Source organism: Triticum urartu, chromosome 2 (genome assembly GCF_003073215.2).
Source record: "Triticum urartu cultivar G1812 chromosome 2, Tu2.1, whole genome shotgun sequence".
Taxonomy (NCBI): domain Eukaryota; kingdom Viridiplantae; phylum Streptophyta; class Magnoliopsida; order Poales; family Poaceae; genus Triticum; species Triticum urartu.
This window is the reverse complement of record NC_053023.1, coordinates 312,779,993-312,803,595: the sequence shown is the minus strand read 5'-3', so window position 1 is coordinate 312,803,595 and position 23,603 is coordinate 312,779,993.

The following is a 23,603-nucleotide window of genomic DNA, read 5'->3' as shown; positions in this document are numbered from 1 at the left end:
ATCAAAGAAGCAACTTCATAAGCACCCTTAAAAGCAACAAATTCTTCAATTTGTTTCATATCGTAGTAACTATAAACACCTTTTGCATAAGAATATAAGATTTCATTATCATTAAACTCACATAGGTAGGGAAGGTGTTTTTTAGGGTTCTTAGAGCAACAAGTAAAATCATAAATTTCACAAATATTCCAAGCATAACACAGCAATCTGTTTATTTGATCCCATAAGAGTCTCCCTTTCTAGACAAACGGTGACGCACAAAATGAGCATGCTCATCTAAAGATTTCCCATCAACTAGGCTAGTTGGGGTGTCAGCATGAGCGCATAAGGATCAAAGATGATCCAAGTAGAACACTTTAAGTGGATACATAACAATAGATTTTTAGCAAGAAAAGATGCAAGCAAATAGAAGGCACATGGAAACACAAACAAAGATACATACGGGAAGAAGGCATAGAAAAGGCAAAGGTTTTTGAAAATCGTTTTAGAAGTGGGGGAGAGGAAAACGAGAGGCGAATGGCAAATAATTTAATGCGAGGGAGAGGAGTTCATGATGGGTACTTGGTATGTCTTGACTTGGCATAGATCTCCCCGGCAACGGCGCCAGAAATCCTTCTTGCTACCTCTTGAGCATGTGTTGGTTTTCCCTTGAAGAGGAAAGGGTGATGCAGCAAAGTAGCGTAAGTATTTCCCTCAGTTTTTGAGAACCAAGGTATCAATCCAGTAGGAGACTACACGCAAATCGCCTAGTACCTGCATAAACAATCAAGAACCTTGCAACCAACGCAATAAAGGGGTTGTCAAACCCTTCATGGCCACCTGCAAAAGTGAGATCTGATAGAGGTAATAAGATAAATATTTTTGGTATTTTTGTTGTATAGATTGGAAAGTAAAGATTGCAAATAAACGGCGGCAAGTTGACGGGAAACTAATATGATGTAAAATAGACCCGGGGGCCATAGGTTTCACTAGAGGCTTCTCTCATGATAGCATATATTACGGTGGGTGAACAAATTACTGCCGAGCAATTGATAGAAAAGCGCATAGTTATGAGAATATCTAGGAATGATCATGAACATAGGCATTGCGTCTGTGTCTAGTAGACCGAAAGGATTCTGCATCTACTACTATTACTCCACACATCGACCGCTATCCAGCATGCATCTAGAGTATTAAGTTCATAAGAACATAGTAACACTTTAGGAAAGATGACATGATGTAGAGGGATAAACTCAAGAAATATGATATAAACCCCATCTTTTTATCCTCGATGGCAACAATACAATACGTGCCTTGCTACCCCTGCAGTCACTGGGAAAGGACACCGCAAGGTTGAACCCAAAGCTAAGCACTTCTCCCATTGCAAGAAAGATCAATCTAGTAGGCCAAACTAAACCGATATTCGAAGAGACTTGAAAAGATATTAAATCATGCATATAAGAATTCAGAGAATAACCAAATATTGTTCACAGATAATCTTGATCATAAACCCACAATTCATCGGATCTCGGCAAACACACCGCAAAAAGTATTACATCGAATAGATCTCCAAGAACATCGAGGAGAACTTTGTATTGAGAATCAAAGAAAGAGAAGAAGCCATCTAGCTAATAACTATGGACCCGAAGGTCTATGGTAAACTACTCACACATCATCCGAGACGCTATGGTGTTGATGTAGAAGCCCTCCGTGATCGAATCCCCCTCCAGTAAATCACTGGAAAAGGCCCCAAGATGGGATCTCACGGGTACAGAAGGTTGCGGCGGTGGAAAAGTGGTTTCGTGGCTCCCCTGGATGTTTTCAGGGTATAAGAGTATATATAGGCGAAAGAAGTAGGTCGGTGGAGCTACGAGGGGCCCACAAGGGTGGGGGCGCGCCTACCCCCCTGGGCGTGCCCTCCTGCCTCGTGGACGCCTCATTGCGTCTCTGACTTCCACTCCAAGTCTCCTGGATGACGTTTGTTCCAAGAAAGATCCTCGTGAAGGTTTCGTACGTTTGGATTCCGTTTGATATTCCTTTTTACGAAACATTGAAATAGGAAAAAACAGCAATTTGCACTAGGCCTTTGGTTAATAGGTTAGTCCAAAAAATAATATAGAAGTGCATATTAAAGCCCATTAAACATCCAAAACAGATAATGTAATAGCATGGAACAATCAAAAATTATAGATACATTGGAGACGTATCATACATCCAGCGCTTCAACAGCGTCCGCCTCAAGATCCCCAAGGGGACAGACGAGGCCATAATATACGCGTTCTCCGATGGCGTATGCGACGTCAAGATGAAGGAGGAGCTCGCCATCCATGAGGAGCTATGCTCGGCCCTGGAGATGTTCAATATGGTGACCAAGTGCACAAGAGCTGAGGACGGGCGCCTCTCCCTCCTCGAGCTCCCTGCTACTGACCAGAAGAGAAGAAAGCCAAGGCCAAGGACGTGAAGCGCAAAGGAGTAGCCGTGCTCGTGCGGAGCTGGACACGAAGCATGGCCGGGACCACCCCGAATCGTCTAAGAGCAGTCGTCTGTTCTGCGCCTTCCACAACGTACACAGCCAAAACACTAATGACTCCCAAGAGCTCAGGGCCATTCGAGATGGACGCTTCGGTCGGCGCCCCGAGCGCAACGACTGGGGCTATGGCCGAGGAGGAGGGCGAAGTGGGGGACGCTGGGACGACTGCGGCCCCCGTTAGGAGTGGCGCGACCAGCCTCGCGAGGACCACTCGCGGGACCAGCCTCGCGAGGGCACCTGGAGGGACCAGCCTCGTGAGAACCGTCCTCAGGGAAATGCTGGCCTCCCTCCGCTGCCGCCACCACCAAGGAGGAATGACGATCACCATCAGGACGAGGGGGCCGGGGGTTCCAGGAGCCGCGCTCTATCGCCTGCATCCTGGGCGGTGCTCAGGCCCCAGCTTCCCAGCGCATCTTCAAGCAGTTTGCCCGTGAGGTGAACACAGCCCTTCCTAGGCTCGAGGCCACGCTCCTGCTCAGGTGGTCCAAGTGCGCCATCACCTTCTGCTCGGCAGACCAGCTCAAGTCCACGGCGACCGCCGGCGTCCTTTCAATGCTTTGTTTACCCATCATCCGCAACGTCCAAGTCACCAAGACCCTCATCGACGGCGGCGCCGGGCTCAATGCCATGTCCGTCGAGACATTTGACAGCCTTCATGTGCCATACGATCAGCTTCAGCCTACCAAGCCTTTCTCAAGAGTGACTGACGGCTCCACCACCCTGATAGGGCAGGTCCACCTCCATGTCACCTTCGGCCAGCATAACAACTACCGCACCGAGCTCATCGACTTCGACGTCGCCCACATCTGTCTGCCGTACAATGCCATCCTTGGGTATCTAGCATTGGCCAAGTTTATGGCAGTGACCCACCATGGTTACAACGTCCTCAAGATTCCAGGGAGCGGCAGAGTCATCACGGTCCCTTGCGAAGAAAGAGATGCGGTGTCCTCCCTTGAGCGCGCCTTCCAAGCCGCTGCGATCAAAGACCCCGACAACGAAGGCACCCCGTACCCTCCTGAGGCCATCCCCAAGAAGAAGAAGCCGCTACTCCTCCCAGAGCCTCAGGAGAACGGCGTCTCCAGTGGCACCACCATAGGATCCGCGCTCGCAGCTGGGGCGCCTCCCTCCCTCGCATAGGAAGGCGCGCCCGGCGCCATCCTCGGGCAAGGCTCGGGGGCTCTTTTCTGGAGGGCCTCAGACCTAGCCAACATCATGAGGGAGGCGCTCGGGCACCATGTGGAAGCGTGCTTCGCCGCATGTTTCCCTCAGGAGGGATCTGGGCGAGGAGCGCTCGGTGCTCAGGAGTTCATCGTCAAGGCGACCCAGGAGCTTCAACAGGCAAGGGCCATACGTGGCGACCGCCACCCAGCACCCGGCGTAGCTTCCCATCCTAGCGAGGATGGCGGGCTACGTGTCTGCATCGACATTCCAGGGCTCAACAGGGTCGCGTCTCAGGAGCGCTTCTGGCCTTCGCGTGTTGGTCGGTGCGAGGGCCCACCTCACAGCTACGTTCGCATGCCATTTGGCTTGCTGAACACAACTGTCACCTACCAGCGCCATCTATGGAGCATCCTGCGGCTCAGGAGGCCAGGCGTCACACCGTCCTGGAGGAGATCGCGACGATTCTCCAGGAGCCACCAGGGACCCCGGAGCCTCCTAAGGCTCGGGGCCTTGGCGGCTCATGAGGAACGACTCCTTTAGTGCGCACCTTCAGCTACTCCAACGCCACTCCGGCTACGGTATCAGGTGACTCTTTCCAGTTCATTCAGTTGGGGGCGCCCCTTGGGCAACATTATCCTTGAGTCGCACGGGCCTGTCCCTACGACATGTATCCGTTTGCATCTCTAGCTTACTTTGATGGGGGCGCCCCTCGGGCTGCATCATCCCTAGGCCGCTTGGCTCCGTCCTAGTGGCATGTATCGTTCTTGCATCTATCTAAGCTAACCTGCTGCTTTGCTTAAGTTGTTTTATGACTATCACCTGCTTATCTGGTACTTCGATACCCCACCCGCGACCGCCCTCGGTACCATGGGAGCCGCGCGCCGGTTGTCTTTCTTTAGGATCCCTCGCATAAGTAGGCTAGGCATGGCGTCTATGCTCGGGTCCGTCCCTGCAGTGTCGATAAATCTAACGACTGAGCTCTGTCTGGCGGGTTGGCCCTGTTCACGTCACCTCCTAGGGTCGTTGGTGTCTGGCCTTCTCATATGACCGCCTCAGGAAATTCATCCGACGCAGGTTGCCTAACCATCTTGCAGGAGCGCTGAAGCTGTCAAGAACCAAGACCAAGCGCTACCCGCCTTGAGGTAGGGCCTCGTGAGTCTCGCCCTAGCTCATGGGTGCCCAGACACACCTCATCTAGCCCTGTTGTGCAAGCCACATGTCAGGGCGGGGCTGTACACGCCCCGGGGGCTCCACTCAGAGGGAGCCCTCACCCGTGCACTAGTGGAAGCACCATGCTCCGTGCTGGCAGTCGACATGGTCGAGGAGCGGCTATGCCCGTGCAAGTGCAGAAGCGCTATGCTCTACGCTGGTGATAAACAACTGAGTGCGGCCCCATGGTCGTACCAACCTCAGGGAGCCACCCGGCTTAGTGTCTAGCCTCACCGCAATGCTTTCCCCTCGAGAGAGTCGCGCGAGGGGGCTAGGCATGGGGCTGCGCTTAGGCCCCGCCTAGCGTACGCCGCCCTGCCAAGTCCCTCGGACCTGGTCGTCGCGCACCCCTCCCGAGCAGGACCTCAGCGAGGGCAGGTATGAAGGTATGTTTGAGCGTCAAGGGGGACTCCTGAGCATCGTGACTCAGGAGCCTAACTGGCCAGGTAGCCCCTCACCCCTTGGTCCCATCCTGGTGATCCGGACGGCCAAACGGTGGTTGAGGTATGCGTGGGGTCGGGCCCTACCGACGTAGAACCCTAGGGCCTGTTTTTGTGTTTCCTTCCCGTAGGTCGTTTGCATGTCAAGGGGGACTCCTGAGCATCACGACTCAGGAGCCTAACTTGCCACGTAGCCCCACACCCCTTGGTCCCGTCTTAGTAATCCGGACGGCCCAACGGCGGTTGAGGTATGCGCGGGGTCGGGCCCTGTCGACGTAGAACATCAAGCAAACGGGAAGGAAATCGCGGAACCTAAATAAATTATTACATAGCATATTGTCCCCCAAACGTCAAGCAGAGTTTTAACGCCTCCACGAGGCATGTCTCATGTCACAGGAAAGCTCACAGGAAAGTAAGACGAGAAGGAGCGCGGTTCTTCACCAACAAGCCTTTTCTTCAGCCTTGGGTGCCGTCGTCAGGGAGCGCCTTCCCGCTGGCAGCGTCACCGTCGGCCGTGCCGATGGCCTCAGTCTCAGGATCGGCAGGGCCATCGGTTGGAGGTGTAGGCTCGATGGCGAGGAACTTCTTCAACAGGGCCTCCACCTGGCCCTCCACGGCTGCAGCAGCAGCTGCGCAGTGCTCCTCCTCCATGGGCTCGAGAAGATCGCCGAGGTCGGCATCAGGGTTGCGAAGATGCAGGTGGCTGAAGACACACATCAGAGCCGAAGAAGAAAGCGTGCGGGCTTCCCCCTCCACCATGGGGACGATCCCGTCGACAACACCCTCGAGCGCCATGACAAGATAAGGAATCAGCTGGGCGGGGCCTTCGTCGTCCGTCGCCAGCGGCTTCTCCAAGCCCTTCTCGTAGAGTGCCCGCAGTACCTCGCGGGATCTCTCCTCAAGGGACTTGAAGGCTGCGCGATCCTCTGCCAGAACCTTCGGTTTGGCTTCCAACTGGGCCTTCTCTGCCTCCACCTCATGCACCAGCTTCTCCAGGCGGCCGCGCTCTGCGGCCTGCACCCTTGCCAGCTACTCCAGTTCGGCGTCACGACCAGTGATGGTGTCTTCTCGGGCCTTCATCTTCTCCTCCTCCACCATGCGACTGTGAGCCTTGGCCGCACACTCGTTGCGCATGGTCTCCAGCTCAGCCTTCATTGACTAGAAGCGCCCCTTGGCGGCTTCGGCATCCTTCAGCGCCACCTCGCGGGTGGCCATGGCTCGGTTGACGGCCCGCTTGTCCTCTTCGGAAGCTACCATGGCCTGGCCCAACGCCGCCCTGACAGACGCATCGGAATGCAGCCAACCCGAGATCAGCTCCAGGCGGCCCGCCACTAGGCGGCGGTCGGCGCCTTGAAGGTCGCCCCGAAGCCGCAACAGTGCGGAAAGGGCCTCCTCCAAGGCGTCGGGAGAAGCGGAAGGATTGCGAGCCAGCGGTTCGACCGAAGGAGGAGGCTGCACCGTCGCCAAGACCTATGAACTGGTGATGGTAGGAAGAAGAGCTGGGGGCTCCTGGACCTTGGCTGCATCGACAGGCAAGCTGGGGATAGGCGCCTCCGGAGCAGGCTTGGCCGAGGAGATCGCCTTCTCCTGAGAATGGTCCACTGGGCCTCGCGAGGACGATCGAGCAGGAGAAGTATGGGTGCCTTCACCGCCTTTCTGTGCTAGAGGGGGTGCGGCCAGGCCAGGCTGCTGGGCTCGTGAGGATGTGGCCGCCCCCTCTCTCTTCTTCTTCACCGACAGCGTCAGCCTGATAATGCAAGAGGAGAACATCAGGAAGAAGCAATGGAAGCGGGAGCAAGAACAAAGTCAGGGCGAGGTGCTTACTGGTCCACGGCTGCGTAGTCATGTGCCCTCTTCAGGAGTGCGGGGCCCAAGGGCCTCACGGTCTGGGGCGCCGGTCCGCGGGCTCCAGGAGCAGATGAAGAAGCAGCAGCTGGCCCAGCGGCAGCACCAGACGGCGCCAAGGAAGGAGCATCACCCCAGGAGACCAGTGCCGACCTACTCTTCGTTGAAACCGCAGTCGGCAACTTCTTTGAGGGGGTGGCCTTGGACCTTGTGGTGACCCCAGCAGGGGCAGGACCTCCCTCACTGGGTGGTCGCCAGCGTCGTCATTGTCAGGCAGGGCGCGAAGGAGATTGGCCTTGCGCAGAGGGGAGGTCTCCCCGGTCCCATCCGGGGTCACCTCCGAGTCCTGCTCCTCCTCCCCGTCAGAGTCGCCGGAGGACACCACCACTGGAGCCATCACCACCGGGGCCTCAGAGGGCACCGGCGACACGAGCCCATGCCCATCAAAGACAGGCATGGCGGCGGCAACCTTCGCTCCATAGGGGCGGCGGTACAGAGGAACAAAGGTGGCCGGAGGGTACCCTTGGTCGTCCCCGACCAGGGAGCAGAGAGTCGTGCCCAGTTACTCGTCACACAAGGCCTCCGAATGCAGGCGGAGGTCATCATCCTTGTCCCCGAGCTTCCACAAGGGGCGCGAGCGTGCCTGGAGCGGAGCCATGCGCTGTGCGGGAATTCCTTGATGATCATGGCCCCTGTCAGCTTCGTTGCCTTTGGGTCATCATGCTTTAGATCGGCAGTCATCTTCAACACACGCTCCGCCTGGGGGTCGGTGAGCTTCACGTGGAACCACCCGTCGTGAGACGTGGGCATCCCCGTCGGTAGCACTAGCCGGGGGTGGGAGAGCTTGGCGTCCATCACGACCCACTTGCTCCGGAAGCCCTCGACCTTCTTCCCGGCCTTCGAGACCGCATTTGTCTTGTTGGCTGCAACAAAGTTGGCGCACCCCGAGCAATGGCCGTCCTTGATCCGGAGATAGAAGAAGTGATGGAGCAGCGCCACGGACGGCATCACCCTGACCTATGCCTCACAGTAGAAGGCAAAGATCGACAGAAGGAGGACAGAGTTGGGATGAAGATGGAGGGCATGCAGCTTGTAATGACTGAGGACAGAGTAAAAGAAATCAGAGAAGGGGGGAACCAACCCCGCGACAACGCTAATCATGAAGAAGGGATAGAAGGTGCTTCCCGAGGCCTCCGGCTCGGTGGAGCCAACCCAGAGCACGGTCTTCCTCTTCTCATCACTGCCCTCCACCGTCATCAGGAGCGTGGCAGCAAGATTCTTCTCCGAGACGCTGGGCGCGCTCAGGACCGGCTCATACCAGGAGGGCGGAAGGGTGGCCTTCGCCTTGTTGGGCTCCATCGATGGCGGACTTGGAGGAGGATTGGTGCAGATCTGGAGGTTTGGGAGCGAGGAGCAGGAAAGGGAATCTGGAACAAGAAGGGGAGCAATGAAGGTAGCATGGCATGCGCCAGCCTTTTGTTAGTCGGGCGGTTGCTGAGGCAGCATGGAGAAGCAGAGACGCCCACGTCGTGTCAATCGCCACGCGTCAATCAAGGTCGCAGGCTGTTAGGGCCCGCGGTGCTCCGCACTTGACCCTTGGTTTCGCCGCGAAGCCAAGCACGAGCGCGCCTTGGGCCCGGGGGCTACTATCAGCGTCCTGGGAATCGAGGTCCCTAGACTTGCCTGCCTGCGGCCCATCTTCATCAATAAACACTCAAGACCCTTGCGAGGGGCCAAGCCTCGCGAGGCGGAAGACACCAAGACCTCCTCAGGACCAGCCTCACTAGGCTGGCTCACGAGGAGCGGAGAGATCAAGGTGAGGGGCACCTCGTGAGGTTTCTGTGACATGAGCCATGACGACCAAGGCCAGGCGGACGCCAGCGCGCGCAGAGTACCGGTTGCCTCTTTGGTGCTAAAGGGGCAGGCGCAGGCGAGGAGTCCTGACGCATCAGGCAAAGGTTTCAATATCAGTGCAATGAGACCGAGACCAGCAGGACGGTAGGACGGAGGTCATCACGGAGCCCACGACGGCGTCACTAATAACCCGAAAGTATAGGGGATCGCAACAGTTTTCGAGGGTACAGTATTCAACCCAAATTTATTGATTCGACACAAGGGGAGCCAAGGAATATTCTCAAGTATTAGAAGCTGAGTTGTAAATTCAACCACACCTAGAAACTTAATATCTACAGCAAAGTATTTAGTAGCAAAGTAATATGATAGTGGTGGTAACGGTAACAAAAGTTAATAGTAGTAAAAGTAATGTTTTTGGTACTTTGAAGTGATGATAGCTATAGCAACGGGAAAGTAAATAAGCGAAGAACAATATATGGAAAGCTCGTAGGCAATGGATCGGTGATGGAGAATTATGCCGGATGCGGTTCATCATGTAACAGTCATAACCTAGGGTGACACAGAACTAGCTCCAGTTCATTGATATAATGTAGGCATGTATTCCGAATATAGTCATACGTGCTTATGGAAAAGAACTTGCATGACATCTTTTGTCCTAACCTCCCGTGGCAGCGGGGTCCTTACGGAAACTAAGGGATATTAAGGCCTCCTTTTAATAGAGAACCGGAACAAAGCATTAACACATAGTGAATACATGAACTCCTCAAACTGCGGTCATCGCCGGTAAGTATCCCGATTATTGTCACTTCGGGGTTAACGGATCATAACACATAATAGGTGACTATAGACTTGCAAGATAGGATCAAGAACACTCATATATTGATGAAAACATAATAGGTTCAGATCTGAAATCATGGCACTCGGGCCCTAGTGACAAGCATTAAGCATAGCAAAGTCATAGCAACATCAATCTCAGAACATAGTGGACACTAGGGATCAAACCCTAACAAAACTAACTCGATTACATGATAGATCCCATCCAACCCATCACCGTCCAGCAAGCCTACGATGTAATTACTCATGCACGGCGGTGAGCATCATGAAATTGGTGATGGAGGATGGTTGATGATGATGATGGCGATGGATTCCCCTCTCCGGAGCCCCGAATGGACTCCAGATCAGCCCTCCCGAGAGGTTTTAGGGCTTGGAAGCGGCTCCGTATCGTAAAACGTGATGATTTCTTCTCCCTGATTTTTTTCTCCCCGGAACTCAATATATGGAGATGGAGTTGGAGTCGGAGAGGCAACAGGGGTCCCACGAGGTAGGGGGCGCGCCCTAGGGGGGCAGACGCGCCCCCCACCCTCGTGGAGAGACGGTGGGCCCCCTGGCCTTCATCTTTCGCAGGTATTTTTCTTATTTTCTGAAAAGTGGCTCCGTGAAGTTTCAGGTCATTCCGAGAACGTTTGCTCCTGCACATAAATAACACCATGGTAATTGAGGGAGTCCTGGATTAGGGGGTGTCCAGATAGCCGGACTATAACCTTTGGTCGGACTCGTGGACTATGAAGATACAAGATTGAAGACTTCGTCCCGTGTCCGGATGGGACTTTCCTTGGCGTAGAAGCCAAGCTTGGCAATACGGATATGTAGATCTCCTCCCATTGTAACCGACTCTGTGTAACCCTAGCCCTCTCCGGTGCCTATATAAACCGGAGGGTTTTAGTCCATAGGACAAACAACAATCATACCATAGGCTAGCTTCTAGGGTTTAGCCTCTTTGATCTCGTGGTAGATCTACTCTTGTACTACCCATATCATCAATATTAATCAAGCAGGAGTAGGTTTTTACCTCCATCGAGAGGGTCCGAACCTGGGTAAAAACATTGTGTCCCCTGTCTCGTGTTACCATCCGCCTAGACGCACAATTCGGGACCCCCTACCCGAGATCCGCCGGTTTTGACACCGACGTTGGTGCTTTCATTGAGAGTTCCTCTGTGTCGTCACCTTTAGGCCCGATGGCTCCTCCGATCATCAACAACGATGCGGTCCAGGGTGAGACCTTTCTCCTCGGACAGATCTTCGTGTTTGGCGGCTTTGCACTGCGGGCTAATTCGCTTGGCCATCTCGAGCAGATTGAAAGCTACGCCCCTGGCCGTCAGGTCAGATTTGGAAGTTTGAACTACACGGCTGACATCCGCGGAGACTTGATCTTCGACGGACCCGGGCCACAACCAAGCGCGTCGCACTGTCATGATGGGCATGACTTAGCTCTACCACCGAACAGTGCCCTGGAGGCCGCGCCCGCAATAGCTCCGACCCTTAGCTCGGAGCCAACTGCGTCGATCGAGGGCGGGTGGCTAGACACCGCCTCGGGGGCTGCAGTCTCAACGGCGATCAAGCCGAACACCAGCTTTATCCTCTACGAAGCCCGTGACTCCAAGGTGTCGGACCCTGCTCCAGACTCCAAACCCTCCGCGCCCCTGCCAATCGAATCCGATTGGGCGCCGATTATGGAATTCACCGCCACAGATATCTTTCAGCACTCGTCCTTCGGCGACATTCTGAATTCACTAAGGTCTCTCTCTTTGTCAGGAGAGCCCTGGCCGGATTATGGCCAACAGGATTGGGATGCGGACAACGAAGAAATTCGATGCCCACCCACCACCCACTTCATAGCCACTATCGACGATTTAACCGACATGCTTGACTTCGCCTCCGAAGACATCGACAGCATGGACGATGATGTAGGAGGCAAACAGGAACCAGAGCCGACAGGGCACTGGACAGCCACCCCATCCTACGATGTATACATGGTGGACACACCCAAAGGAAACGACGAGGACGAACGGGAGGACGCAACGAAGGGTCGTTCCTCCGAAAAGCAGTCAAAGCGGCGGCGTAAGCGCCGCTCCAAGCCCCGCCTCGACAGAGACAGCGGTCATACAGACCCAGCCACAGAGCAAGGTGAGCCGGCGAACGATGAACATGGCATCGAGCAACCGTCCGAACATGGCAACTTGGATAAACAAACCGCACAACCCGTCCCCAGCGAAGATAATAGTCCGGACGACCTCACGCCGGACAAGTTCCTGGAGCAGAAGAACCTCCACAAAAGGCTCGTCGCCACTGCGCGTAGCCTGAAAAAGCAGAAGCGGAAGCTCAAAACTGCGGAAGATGCACTCAGAATCAGGTGGAGCAAAGTACTCAACACCGTAGACAAATACGGCGACAGTCGCCACACAAAAAGCTACCCGAAGCGAAAGCTCCTGCCTGAATTTGATGAGGAGGCCTTAGAACCTCCGCAATCAACAAATAAGGAAGCCACCCGGTCGGATAAACGACCCCATGGCCAATATAGAGCGGCAAGAGCCGCCGCACACAAGCCAGCACGCGACCCACTCAAGGATTCGCATCAAAAAGATGGCCCAGCCAGATCCATCTACGGGCCAAGAAAGCAAGCTTTAGTAAGCAATGCAACACAACAATCATCTGAACACTACGGCACACCCAAATACAGGGGTGCCGCACACCCCCTATGTTTCACCGATGTGGTGCTGGACCATGAATTTCCAACGGGATTCAAGCCCGTAAACATAGAGGCGTATGACGGAACGACAGACCCTGGAGTCTGGATTGAGGACTATATCCTCCATATCCATATGGCCAGAGGAGATGACCTCCATGCCATAAAATACTTACCCCTCAAGCTCAAAGGGCCAGCCCGGCATTGGCTTAAAGGCCTTCCCGAAAACACCATTGGAAGTTGGGAAGAGCTCGAGGATGCTTTTCGGGCAAATTTTCAAGGGACCTATGTCCGGCCTCCGGATGCAGACGATTTAAGTCATATAACTCAACAGCCCGGAGAGTCAGCCCGGAAACTCTGGAACAGATTTCTTACTAAAAATAACCAGATAGTCGACTGTCCGGACAGCGAAGCCTTAGCAGCTTTCAAACACAGTGTTCGAGACGAATGGCTCGCCAGACACCTCGGCCAAGAAAAGCCAAGAACAATGGCCGCATTAACAAGCCTCATGACCCGCTTTTGCGCGGGAGAGGACGGCTGGTTGGCAAGATGCAGCACCAGCGACCCAACTACATCCGAAGTCAGGGACGGAAACGGGAAACCGCGTCGCAGCAAGGACCAGCGCCAGAATAAGGGAAACAGACCGAAGAGCACGGCAGTCAACACCGGATTCAAAAGCTCTCAAGGATAACAGGGACGAGCTATCTAGCCTAAACAAAATCTTGGACAAAATATGTCAAATCCACAGCACTCCGGGGAAGCCTGCAAACCATACCCACAGAGAATGTTGGGTCTTCAAGCAATCCGGCAAACTCAACGCCGAACACAGGGGGCTCGATACACCAAGTGAGGACGATGACGAACCCCACAAGCAGAGCACCGGGAAACAAAAGAATTTCCCACAAGAAGTCAAAACAGTAAACTTACTTCACGTGACAAAAGGGAAATACAGAGTGGCGCCTATAGAGATACGCACCATGCGGCCTATCACAAAGGAGTCTCGCCACTGGTTGTTAAAACCGATCACCTTCGACCATCAGGATTACTTCGGAAGTATCCGGAACGCAGGTTGGACCGCCTTGGTATTAGATCTGATAATCGACGGATTCCACTTTACACAAGTCCTGATGGACGGCGGCAGTGGTCTAAACCTGCTATATCAGGACACAGTCCGCAAAATGGGGATGGACCCAACAAAAATTCGCCATAGCAACACTTCCTTTAAAGGAGTAACGCTAGGCCCGGATGCCCATTGCACGGGTTCTCTCCTACTAGAAGTAATGTTCGGTTCCCCCGATAACTTCCGCCGCGAAAAGCTAACCTTCCACATCGCCCCATTTTCAAGTGGCTATCAAGCACTACTAGGATGCGAAGCTTTTGCCCGCTTTAACGCAATACCGCATTATGCATCTCTCACGCTTAAGATGCCCGGCCCACGAGGCATCATCTCACTAAAGGGAAACATTGAATGTTCCTCGCTCACAGAAGACTATACGATTGCCTTGACAGCCACACATTAAAATAGCTTCACCAACAAAAGCATCTAACAGGTCATTAAGACCACGGACACGGCTAGGCGAGTCCGGAGCAAACTTATAATTGATAAAAGGTTTTTGTAGCCGTACACCCCTATACAAGGGGCTCCGCATATGTAAAATAAGCGACAATAAGGCTCAATTTTCTCCATCTTGAATTATACTTTGTTTACTTAGTACAACATATATTTCGCACGGCTATTCTTCTTTCAACTAAGTTCCTCTCTTTTATAGATGAACACTGTGCTACACCCGTCCAGGACATGGCGCAACGGAGACACAGGCGCAGACGTGCAGCAGGGACCCGTCCCAAGGATTCTCTTTAGATTAAGACCCTGCGTAAACCTTTTTCACTGTCTCTTGTTGATGCACATCCCCCGGATTCACAGTATAACCGAGGAGGAGGCTGGCGTCTTGGCATGTGGCCACGTCAGAATTTCGCACGTACCTGGACACCAGGGGCTTATTATCATGGGCACTGCTCAGCCCGTTTTTATAAAGACCGAATACCTTAGGGAGTGTTCGGCGTCGCGAGTTTGGCCTTATATGCATCAGCTCCGAATCATGTCTTTGGTCAAATGTTGGGTTTGCCCGGCTCTTGTGTTTTGCTACCTTACGTTCCGCTCTATTGGCTAAGGAGGCACCAGGAGAACTACAGCGATTGTGCCCCGGTTCAACCAGGCGAGCACCTCAGTAGAGAAAGCCGAAAACTGACTTCATGATATAGCGTGAGACTGGTCAACCACTCGATGACCTATCGGAGTCTTCGGGATTCCTCCGCATTAATGAAGGGCCGTTTCCCGGCCAGGCACACACGCGCCCCGAGTTCGGGCGAGCGCGGCGCCACCAGGGGCTATATAGTAGCCCCCCTGTCAAACTCCTATGGCTAAGTGAAAGTGATAAAGCATTATAGTCCGATTGCCTAGTTCACTGCACTATCACCTCCTTCATGGACCAAGACGTTGGATCAAGTGTGAGAATGCGCCTTCTGCGAACACCCCCGCATTATATGCATGGGGGCTGAAGCCGGCGACTGCCATCTTTCAGATTGTATACACATATACCTCAACGGCCGCACAGGAGGCATTATAATACTTGTAGGCACAAGTATAAAAAGCTTCTACAATTCATCAAAATATGGTTTTACAATAATACACGTTATTCGAACATATTATCCTTCGAGCACTGCATCTCTATCAAACGAGCGCCTTGCAGAACTTCCTGAAAATAGTGCTCAGCAGGTATTCGGCCTCCGTCCGAATCTTGGGATGCAACAGCGGCAGCCTCCATCTCCGCCCAGTATGTCTTGACACGGGCAAGGGCCATCCACGCACCCTCTATGCATGCTGACCTCTTCATCGCATTGATATGCGACACTGCACCAAGGAACTGCTGCACCAAGCTAAAATAATTGTTCGAGGCTGGCCTTTCCGGCCACAGATGATTAATGACATCCTTCATGGCGAGTCCAGACAACCTATTCAGTTTGGCCCATTCGGCCAAATGATCGATCAACGGAAGCGGACGCTCCGGATTGTTGAATTGTGACCAGAAGAGCTTATCCACTTCGCTATCTTTCTGATCTCGAAAATGTTCGGCCGCATCAGCGGCACTTGCAGCTAAATCCAGATATGCATCCGCCGAACTCCACATCCGGTCCAGCGGAGCGTATTTAGGATCTCCGAACTTCATCCGCAGCATAAAGGGCTTTCCAGCCGCGATATCTCCGGCCTGACGCAGCTCCTCCTTCATCGCTCTCATCGCAGAACGAGCATCCTTGGCCGTTGTAGTGGCCTTCTCCAGGTATGTCCGCTCCGCCCGATCTTCTTTTTCAAGAAGCTTGCAGCGGTCAATAGCGTTCTTTAACTTCACAGCCATTTCGGCCATTTCCTTCTTGCTTCGGCAGTGAGCAGCCTGTTGGGCTTTTAGCTCTTCAATTGCCTTTATGGAAGCCGCATCACTTCTCCTGGCTTGCTCCTTGGCTCGGGCAAGTTCCGCCCGAAGGTTCTCCATGGCAGCGGTCCCATCTGCATCAAGCGCACACACTGTAAGATACCGACATCAAGCTCCTCTTACCATGTGTCTCCAGAGAAATTACATACCTTGTGCCTCGTCAAGCCGCTTGTTTACAAGCGCGATGTCAGCATCTACCACATCAAGTTGCCGCGTTATCTCGGCAAATTCATCAGTCCGGCTGGCCACTGGACACTTCGCCACCTACATAGGAAGGCGGCAAAATTACACCTGGGACTATGATCCTCTGTGTGCTGTCGTCTTCGACAACACACAGAGTCTTAGGGGCTACTATCTACACAGGGAGCATCTTATATGCGGAACTGTCAAAAGGTACATCACCTCGCATACCTCAAAACCTGTCAGTAAACTCCTGACGGCCTCGTGCAACCCGCTTTCAGCGGACGAAATCCTTTCAGTTACTGTACCCATCACCGTACGGTGTTCCTCTGAGATAGACGCTCGCCCTAACAGATCCTTCAGTTCATCCGACCGAGCACCAGGCGGTGTCAGACTCGTTCGATGGCCTTTTTCAAAGACCGGACACGGATGGCTTGGGGGGGCGTATGACTACCTTCCGGCCCTGCCGGATTCGGAGAAACCCTCCGCGACGATACCTCAGGATCGCCCGCCTCGTAAGGCGGTACGGCAGGGGGAGGCGTTTCGCTCTCCATCATCTCCGGAAGAAGATCCCCCAAAGATGAGCTCTGCTGAGAAGGGCTGAGATCCGAACTACAAGGTAAAATTTCGGTTATTTTCCTTAGAAATAAAACAAGGATTTCTCTCATTGTAAACCTCCCCTCTCTACTTACGGCTAGGTGGAGGGCTGATACCCTTGAGGGCATAGTACGACCGAGGCATCCCCCGGCACAGGACCCTCTGGCGAAGATTTCTTCCCCGCTTTGAGACCATGGACTCCGGGTCTTCAGAGGCAGTCCTCTTCCTCCCCTGAGTAGAGGAATTTTCGATTCCTCCTTTCCAGATAGCCTCCTTCGGGGAGGCAGCAGCTTCTTTGTCCCCCCCCCTTCGCTTTCTTCCGAAGGCACGATCTCCAGCATCTTGGTTAACACGTGATCCGGCGAGGTCTCGGGAAGGGGGGCCGGACACCTGATTAACTTCGCCTTCGCTACCCACTCCTGTTTCAAAGACAACTCTTTTAAGGGTGATGTTGTGATAAATGAACGGATGGTGTGTCCGGGCACAGGGCTACTTACTTGAGTATCCGGACGATTGCAGCTCAGACCTGTGTCCTCCGTAGAATCCGGACACACTACTTGTGGTCCGAAGAACAATTTGTACATCTCCACGGGCGTCATGCCAAGAAAATGTTGGAGAACTCGTGGTCCCTCTGGGTTGAACTACCATAGGCGGAGGGGGCGACGTTTGCAGGGCAGAACTCGGCGATTTAACATAACCTGCGTCACCACGACCAGACTGATGTCTCTTTCTAGGAGATCTCGGATGCGGCCCTGCAACAGGGGCACGTCCTTTGCCGACCCCCAGTCCAGCCCGTTATTGACCCATGACGCCAGTCGTGGCGGGGGACCCGAGCGGAAAGCAGGCGGCGCCACCCACTTGGTGCTCCTGGGAGCTGTGATATAAAACCACTCTTGTTGCCATAAGCTGAACTCCTCTTGAAAGGTGTCCTCGGGCCATGGAGCGTCAGCATTCTTGCTTATAACAGTGCCTCCGCACTCCGCGTGCTGTCCCTTAATCATCTTCGGCTCTACTTTAAAGGTCTTAAGCCACAATCCGAAGTGAGGAGTAATACGGAGGAAGGCTTCGCACACGACAATGAACGATGAGATGTGGAGGATGGACTCCGGGGCTAAGTCATGAAATTCCAGCCCATAATAAAACATGAGCCCCCTCACGAAGGGATCCATCGCGAAGCCTAGCCCTCGGAGGAAGTGAGACACAAACACCACGCTCTCACTAGGCTTGGGAGTAGGAATAACCTGCCCGTGAGCAGGCAGCCTATGCGAGATTTCGCCGGTCAAAAACCTGGCCTCTCTCAGCTTTAGCACGTCTTCCTCCGTGACGGAGGAAGGCGTCCATCATCCTTGAAGGTCGGAGCCGGGCATCGTCGAAGGTCCGAAGCGCCTGAAATCTGGGGCCTTGGGTGTTGCAACTCGAGGCGAAGGGCGAATTTGATTGAGATCAAAAGAAAGGAGTAAGGCCTTGGTCTCTTTATAAGAGGTTGAATACCAAGAGCCCTCCTCGTGACCATCTGGGACTCGCCTTTGATCGAGGAGACACACCAACGGGCACGATTGGGTTACCCACGTCCGTATTGATGAGAATCCCATAAATAAAGGGGACACGATCTCTGCTTCGACAAGACGTGCCAAGGAAACCGCCTCGAAAACACGCTGAGGTGGGACAGTAAAAACGGTTCAAATAAAGGCTTGGCTGTGGCGTGATGACACGCTACGGAATACGTCAGCAGATTAGATTTGTGTAAATATTATTCTCTCTACTACAGTATGTGGAACTTATTTTGCAAAGCCGGACACTATCCTTGTGTTCAAAATCTTCTATGAAGTATTCGGAGGAGGAACCCGCCTTGCAATGTCGAAGACAATCTGCGTGCCGGACTCGTCGTCATTGAAGCCTGGTTCAGGGGCTGCTGAGGGAGTCCTGGATTAGGGGGTGTCCGGATAGCCGGACTATAACCTTTGGCAGGACTCTTGGACTATGAAGATACAAGATTGAAGACTTCGTCCTATGTCCGGATGGGACTTTCCTTGGCTTGGAAGGCAAGCTTGGCAATACGGATATGTAGATCTCCTCCCATTGTAACCGACTCTGTGTAACCCTAGCCCTCTCCGGTGCCTATATAAACCGGAGTGTTTTAGTCCATAGGATAAACAACAATCATACCATAGGCTAGCTTCTAGGGTTTAGCCTCTTTGATCTCATGGTAGATCTACTCTTGTACTACCCATATCATCAATATTAATCAAGCAGGAGTAGGTTTTACCTCCATCGAGAGGGCCCTAACCTGGGTAAAAACATTGTGTCCCCTGTCTCGTGTTACCATCCGCCTAGACGCACAGTTCGGGACCCCCTACCCGAGATCCGCCGGTTTTGACACCAACAGTAATTCTGCTAAAAACAGCATCAGACCGGGTTAGTTCCATTCAAATCATGCAAGTTAGAGTCCAAAACAAGGGCAAAAGTGTTTGGAAAAGTAGATACGTTGGAGACATATCAGTCACCACCAGAGCCTTTGGCAGGCGAAGACCGCCTTTTGTCACGATAGCTTGTACTAGTTGTCCCCCTTTAAATTGGCTGTTGTGGGATCCCTTCCCGCCTAATATTTGGGAAGAGGACCTCGGGCCTCTATAAATAGGACTAGCCACCGCCGTAGGAGGCATCTGATCGGATCTGGAGAGGAACCAGACCATCCACACACACACACAAGCTCATCGAGCTCAAGAACACCTCTCCTCAGGAGGCGGTTCTTCCTTTTTACTTGTTCATCCCCAGCCTACAAGGCAATCCACCACACCACGCTGGAGTAGGATATTACACCACATCGGTGGCCCGAACCAGTATAAACTCTTGTGTCTCTTGTTCCTCGGGTTCGGTGAGCTAGGCTTTGAGATCATGGCGAGACCGTGAGCTAGGGGGAGAGAGATCTTCGTGCACACCCCAGAGTTTGAACCTCAAGGGTTTGGCCGTAACCCGGAATCCGACAACGAGAGCGGCCTGACGCTCAGCACGGGCTCGACGAGTGTCAGCCATGGAAGCGGTGGAGCGGCGGCGAGTCGATCGGCGGAAGAGAGGCTCTGACGCATCCCTACCTAGCACGCCAAATGTCGGATTCGGGGTTCTGCAAACCCTTGAGAAGTTCGAACACTAGGGTGTGTGCGAAGATCTCGTCCTCCCTAGTCTGCCTGCTCACCCGATCCACGGCCTAGCTAGACGAACCCAACAAACAAGGGACATAGCAGTTTATCCTGGTTTGGGCCACCTTGCGGTACAATACCCTACTCCAGCTTTGTGGTGGATTGCCTCGAGGGGCTGAGGATGAACTAGTACAGTGGTAGAACAGCCTCGGGAGGTGAGGTGTTTTTGTGCTCGATGAGCTGGTGGATGAGAGGATGATGTGAATGATCCCCCCTCTATGGTGGTGGCAATTCCTATTTTATAGGGGCCTTGGTCCTCTTCCCAAATATAGGTGGGAAGGGATCCCACAACGGCCAAATTCGAAGGGAAACAACTAGTACAAGTTATCCTGACAAAAGTGGTCTTCGCCTACAAAAGCCTCTCGTGGTGACGCTGCAGTGGGCTCCGCGGTGACCTCCATCCTGCCGTCCTGGTGGTCTTGGTCTTGTTGCACCGATATGGAAACCTTTGCTTGATTCCTTGGGACCCCGCGCCTACGCTTTGCCTCCTTAGCACCGAAGAGGAAACTGGTACACTGCACCTGCTGGCGCCCGCCTGGCCTTGGTCGTCACGGCTCACGTCATATGAACCTCGCGAGGTGCACCTTGCATAGATATCTCCGCTCCTCGGGAGCGAGCCTGGTGAGGCCACCCCATGGGAGGTCTTGGTGGCGTCCACCTCGCGAGGCTTGGCCCCTCGCGAGGGTCTTGGGTTGCTATCGCTGAAGCTGGACCGTACCGGGCCATCGACGGAGCCACGCCATGGGCCGCAGGCAGGCAAGTCTGGGCACCCCCGGTCCCAGGACGCCGATAGTTGCCATGCGCTTATTTGTTTGTATGCTCAACCCCTTAGTGCAAAAGAACGTCACGTTATATTTCCCCTTATGATAGCAACCTTTATTATGCAGTCTGTCGCTTTTATTCTTGGCTATCACAAGTTCGTACAATGCTCAATTTTCTCTTACCTAAATGATCTTACATTTTTAGAAGCAATTTTTATTGCCTTATTGCACCGATGACAACTTACTTGAAGGATCTTACTCAATCCCTAGGTAGGTATGGTGGACTCTTGAAAATAAGATTTGGGTTTAAGGGGTTTTGGATGCACAAGTAGTATCTCTACTTAGTGCGAAATTTTTGGCTAGCAAAGATGGCGGGCAAGCACCACATGTTAAAGGGTCTATGACAATATAACTTCTATGCGAATATGAACAAACATAAATCATTACATTGTCTTCCTTGTCCAACGTCAACAATTTTGGCATATAATATTTTGATGGGGGATCACAATCACAAAAGATTTCTAGGATAGTGTATTTATATGTGAATCTTCTCTTCCCTTATTAATTCTTTCATGAGTTGCATCATTGACCAATGCTATGTTTGTTAATCTCTAATAAAATTTCCTACTTATACTTTTCCTTATGTGGTGTCATCACCTACCATAAGATTAGCTTATGATCTTTTTCATTTATTTCCTTTCTTTTTATTGGAACATGAAAATAAAGAAAGCAAAAACTCAAACTAAACTTTATTATATATCTCGCACACGGTTACAAGAATAGATCACTAAGCAAACTCTCAAAAATGAAGGATCAAACTAAACTTTTATTCATCTAAAGCAAAAGATAACTATGGATCAAACTAAGATAAGTAATGGCAAAAGATAGTGAGGGTGATACGATACTAGGGCACCTCCCCCAAGCTTGGCGGAAGCCAAGGGGAGTGCCCATACCCGATACTCAATTTTCTTTTGGTGATGAAGAAGGTGGTGGTGATGAAGTGGAGGCGATATTGTCCTCGGGTTTCCATGGCTGTCGTGGGAAACCATGGCCAATGTGGCAATATTGTCATTCTAGGGCATCTTCTGTAGAGAAAGGCTACCATGTGGCGAATGGCTGCCACTTAGTTAGTTTGCGGCTTGACACCGCACTGACTTACGACGCGGGCCGTGGTGGAGTAGTTATGTGAGGTGGTTTTGCCCTCATGACTCCCGGCAAGCCCTGCCGGTACGTCTTGGGCGTCTTCTTCGGGGGGCGGCCCCGCCCCTGCTGAGCTCACTTGCCCGGCAAGGGGGGCTTTTCTCCTGGTGGCATCTTGCTTCTTTGGCTTGATCTTGGTCCTCTTGGTTTGCATGTTGGTCCTTTGAAGCTCTTGCTCTCTTGCACTCTGGCATGGCCTGGTGCCTCAATATTGTTCCCTTGCCTGTGCATAGTCTGGGCAACAGACCCAAGGTTTGTTGCACCGAGAGAAGCCCCCGGGCCTGCCCCGGACGCACTGCTAAGTGTCGTCGGAGTAGGGCCTAATAATTCCACACGCGAGGGCGCTGAAGAGGCTGGCCTCTTGAGGTCTCTCTTTTTTTTTGCTTCTTCATCAATCTTGGGCTCATGCCAGTTTCCAATTTCCCCGCACGTCATGTAAAGCCAAAGGTGGTGTGGCCACCCTTGCAATGGCCCATGAATGACTTTAACGCATGGGGTAGAAACTGCCAATTCACTTTTCCCACCACGCCCTTATCCCGAGCCACGTACACTGCATGCATCGCGCGGGCTAGGTAACGGAGGCGCGTGGCACGGCAGAGTATTAAGGCGAGGGCCCTGCCTATTTGAATCGGTGGAGGAGGACGGTGGCCACCCGTTGAGGGAGTGGGTCCCCTCCCTGGCCTGCCTATAAAAGGAGGGATGAAGGGAGGGCGAAGTCATTCATCCTTGCGTTCCCCCAACCTCTGTTCTCTGCTTCCTGCTGGTTATGATGGAGAGAAGAGCCTGGGCCAGGCCCCGGACTCCATTCCGAGGCTTTCCCTGGATCTGAAAGGGGTACTCGGGCGGTGCGGCGACAACACCGGAAGTGGCAATTCCGGCGTGCTTGCCGCCGAGCCGCCCGTAGCCTCGATTTCAGTGGGAGGGGATGCGGATGACACCATGTCGAAGCACGTAGTGAGTATGATGCGTGGTATTCGGTCCCCCCCCACTCTTCTTCCCTTCGCGTCGCTAGTGAGGAGTCACGGAAAAGAGCTTCCGTTAGCAAAGGTGAATCTGACTCCTCCCGAGCGTCGTCCTCTTGCCGTGTTGGAGGGCTCTTTGCTCCCATACACGTCTTCGGAACGATGGCTTCTGACATCAGGGCTGCTGGGGACGACTGTCGGATTTCGGGTTCCGGCAGACCCTTGAGATTCGAACACTGGGGTGCGCGCGGAGCTTTCATCTCCTGCCTACCTGCACCCCTCCGCCTTGCTAGGATCTAAACTAAGGAAAGAACAACACAAGAGACACAGGGTTTATACTGGTTCGGGCCACCGTTGTGGTGTAATACCCTACTCCAGTGTGTGGTGTGGTGGATTGCCTCTTGGGCTGATGATGATGAACGATACAAGGAAGAACAGCCTCGCGAGGGTCTGTTCTTGGCTGGGGCGATGAACTGCTGGGAGGAGCTCAGTCGCCCTTCTCTCTCTCTCTCTCTCTTTCTTTTTGCCCTCGGTCCTCTCTCTCCTGTCTAGCGGGTGGCCGGTCCTATTTATAGGGGCCCTGGTCCTCTTCCCAAATATCGAGCGGGAAGGGAGCCAACAATGGCGGGCTAATTTGAAGGGGGACAGCTAGTACTAGCTATCCTGACAAAAGTAGT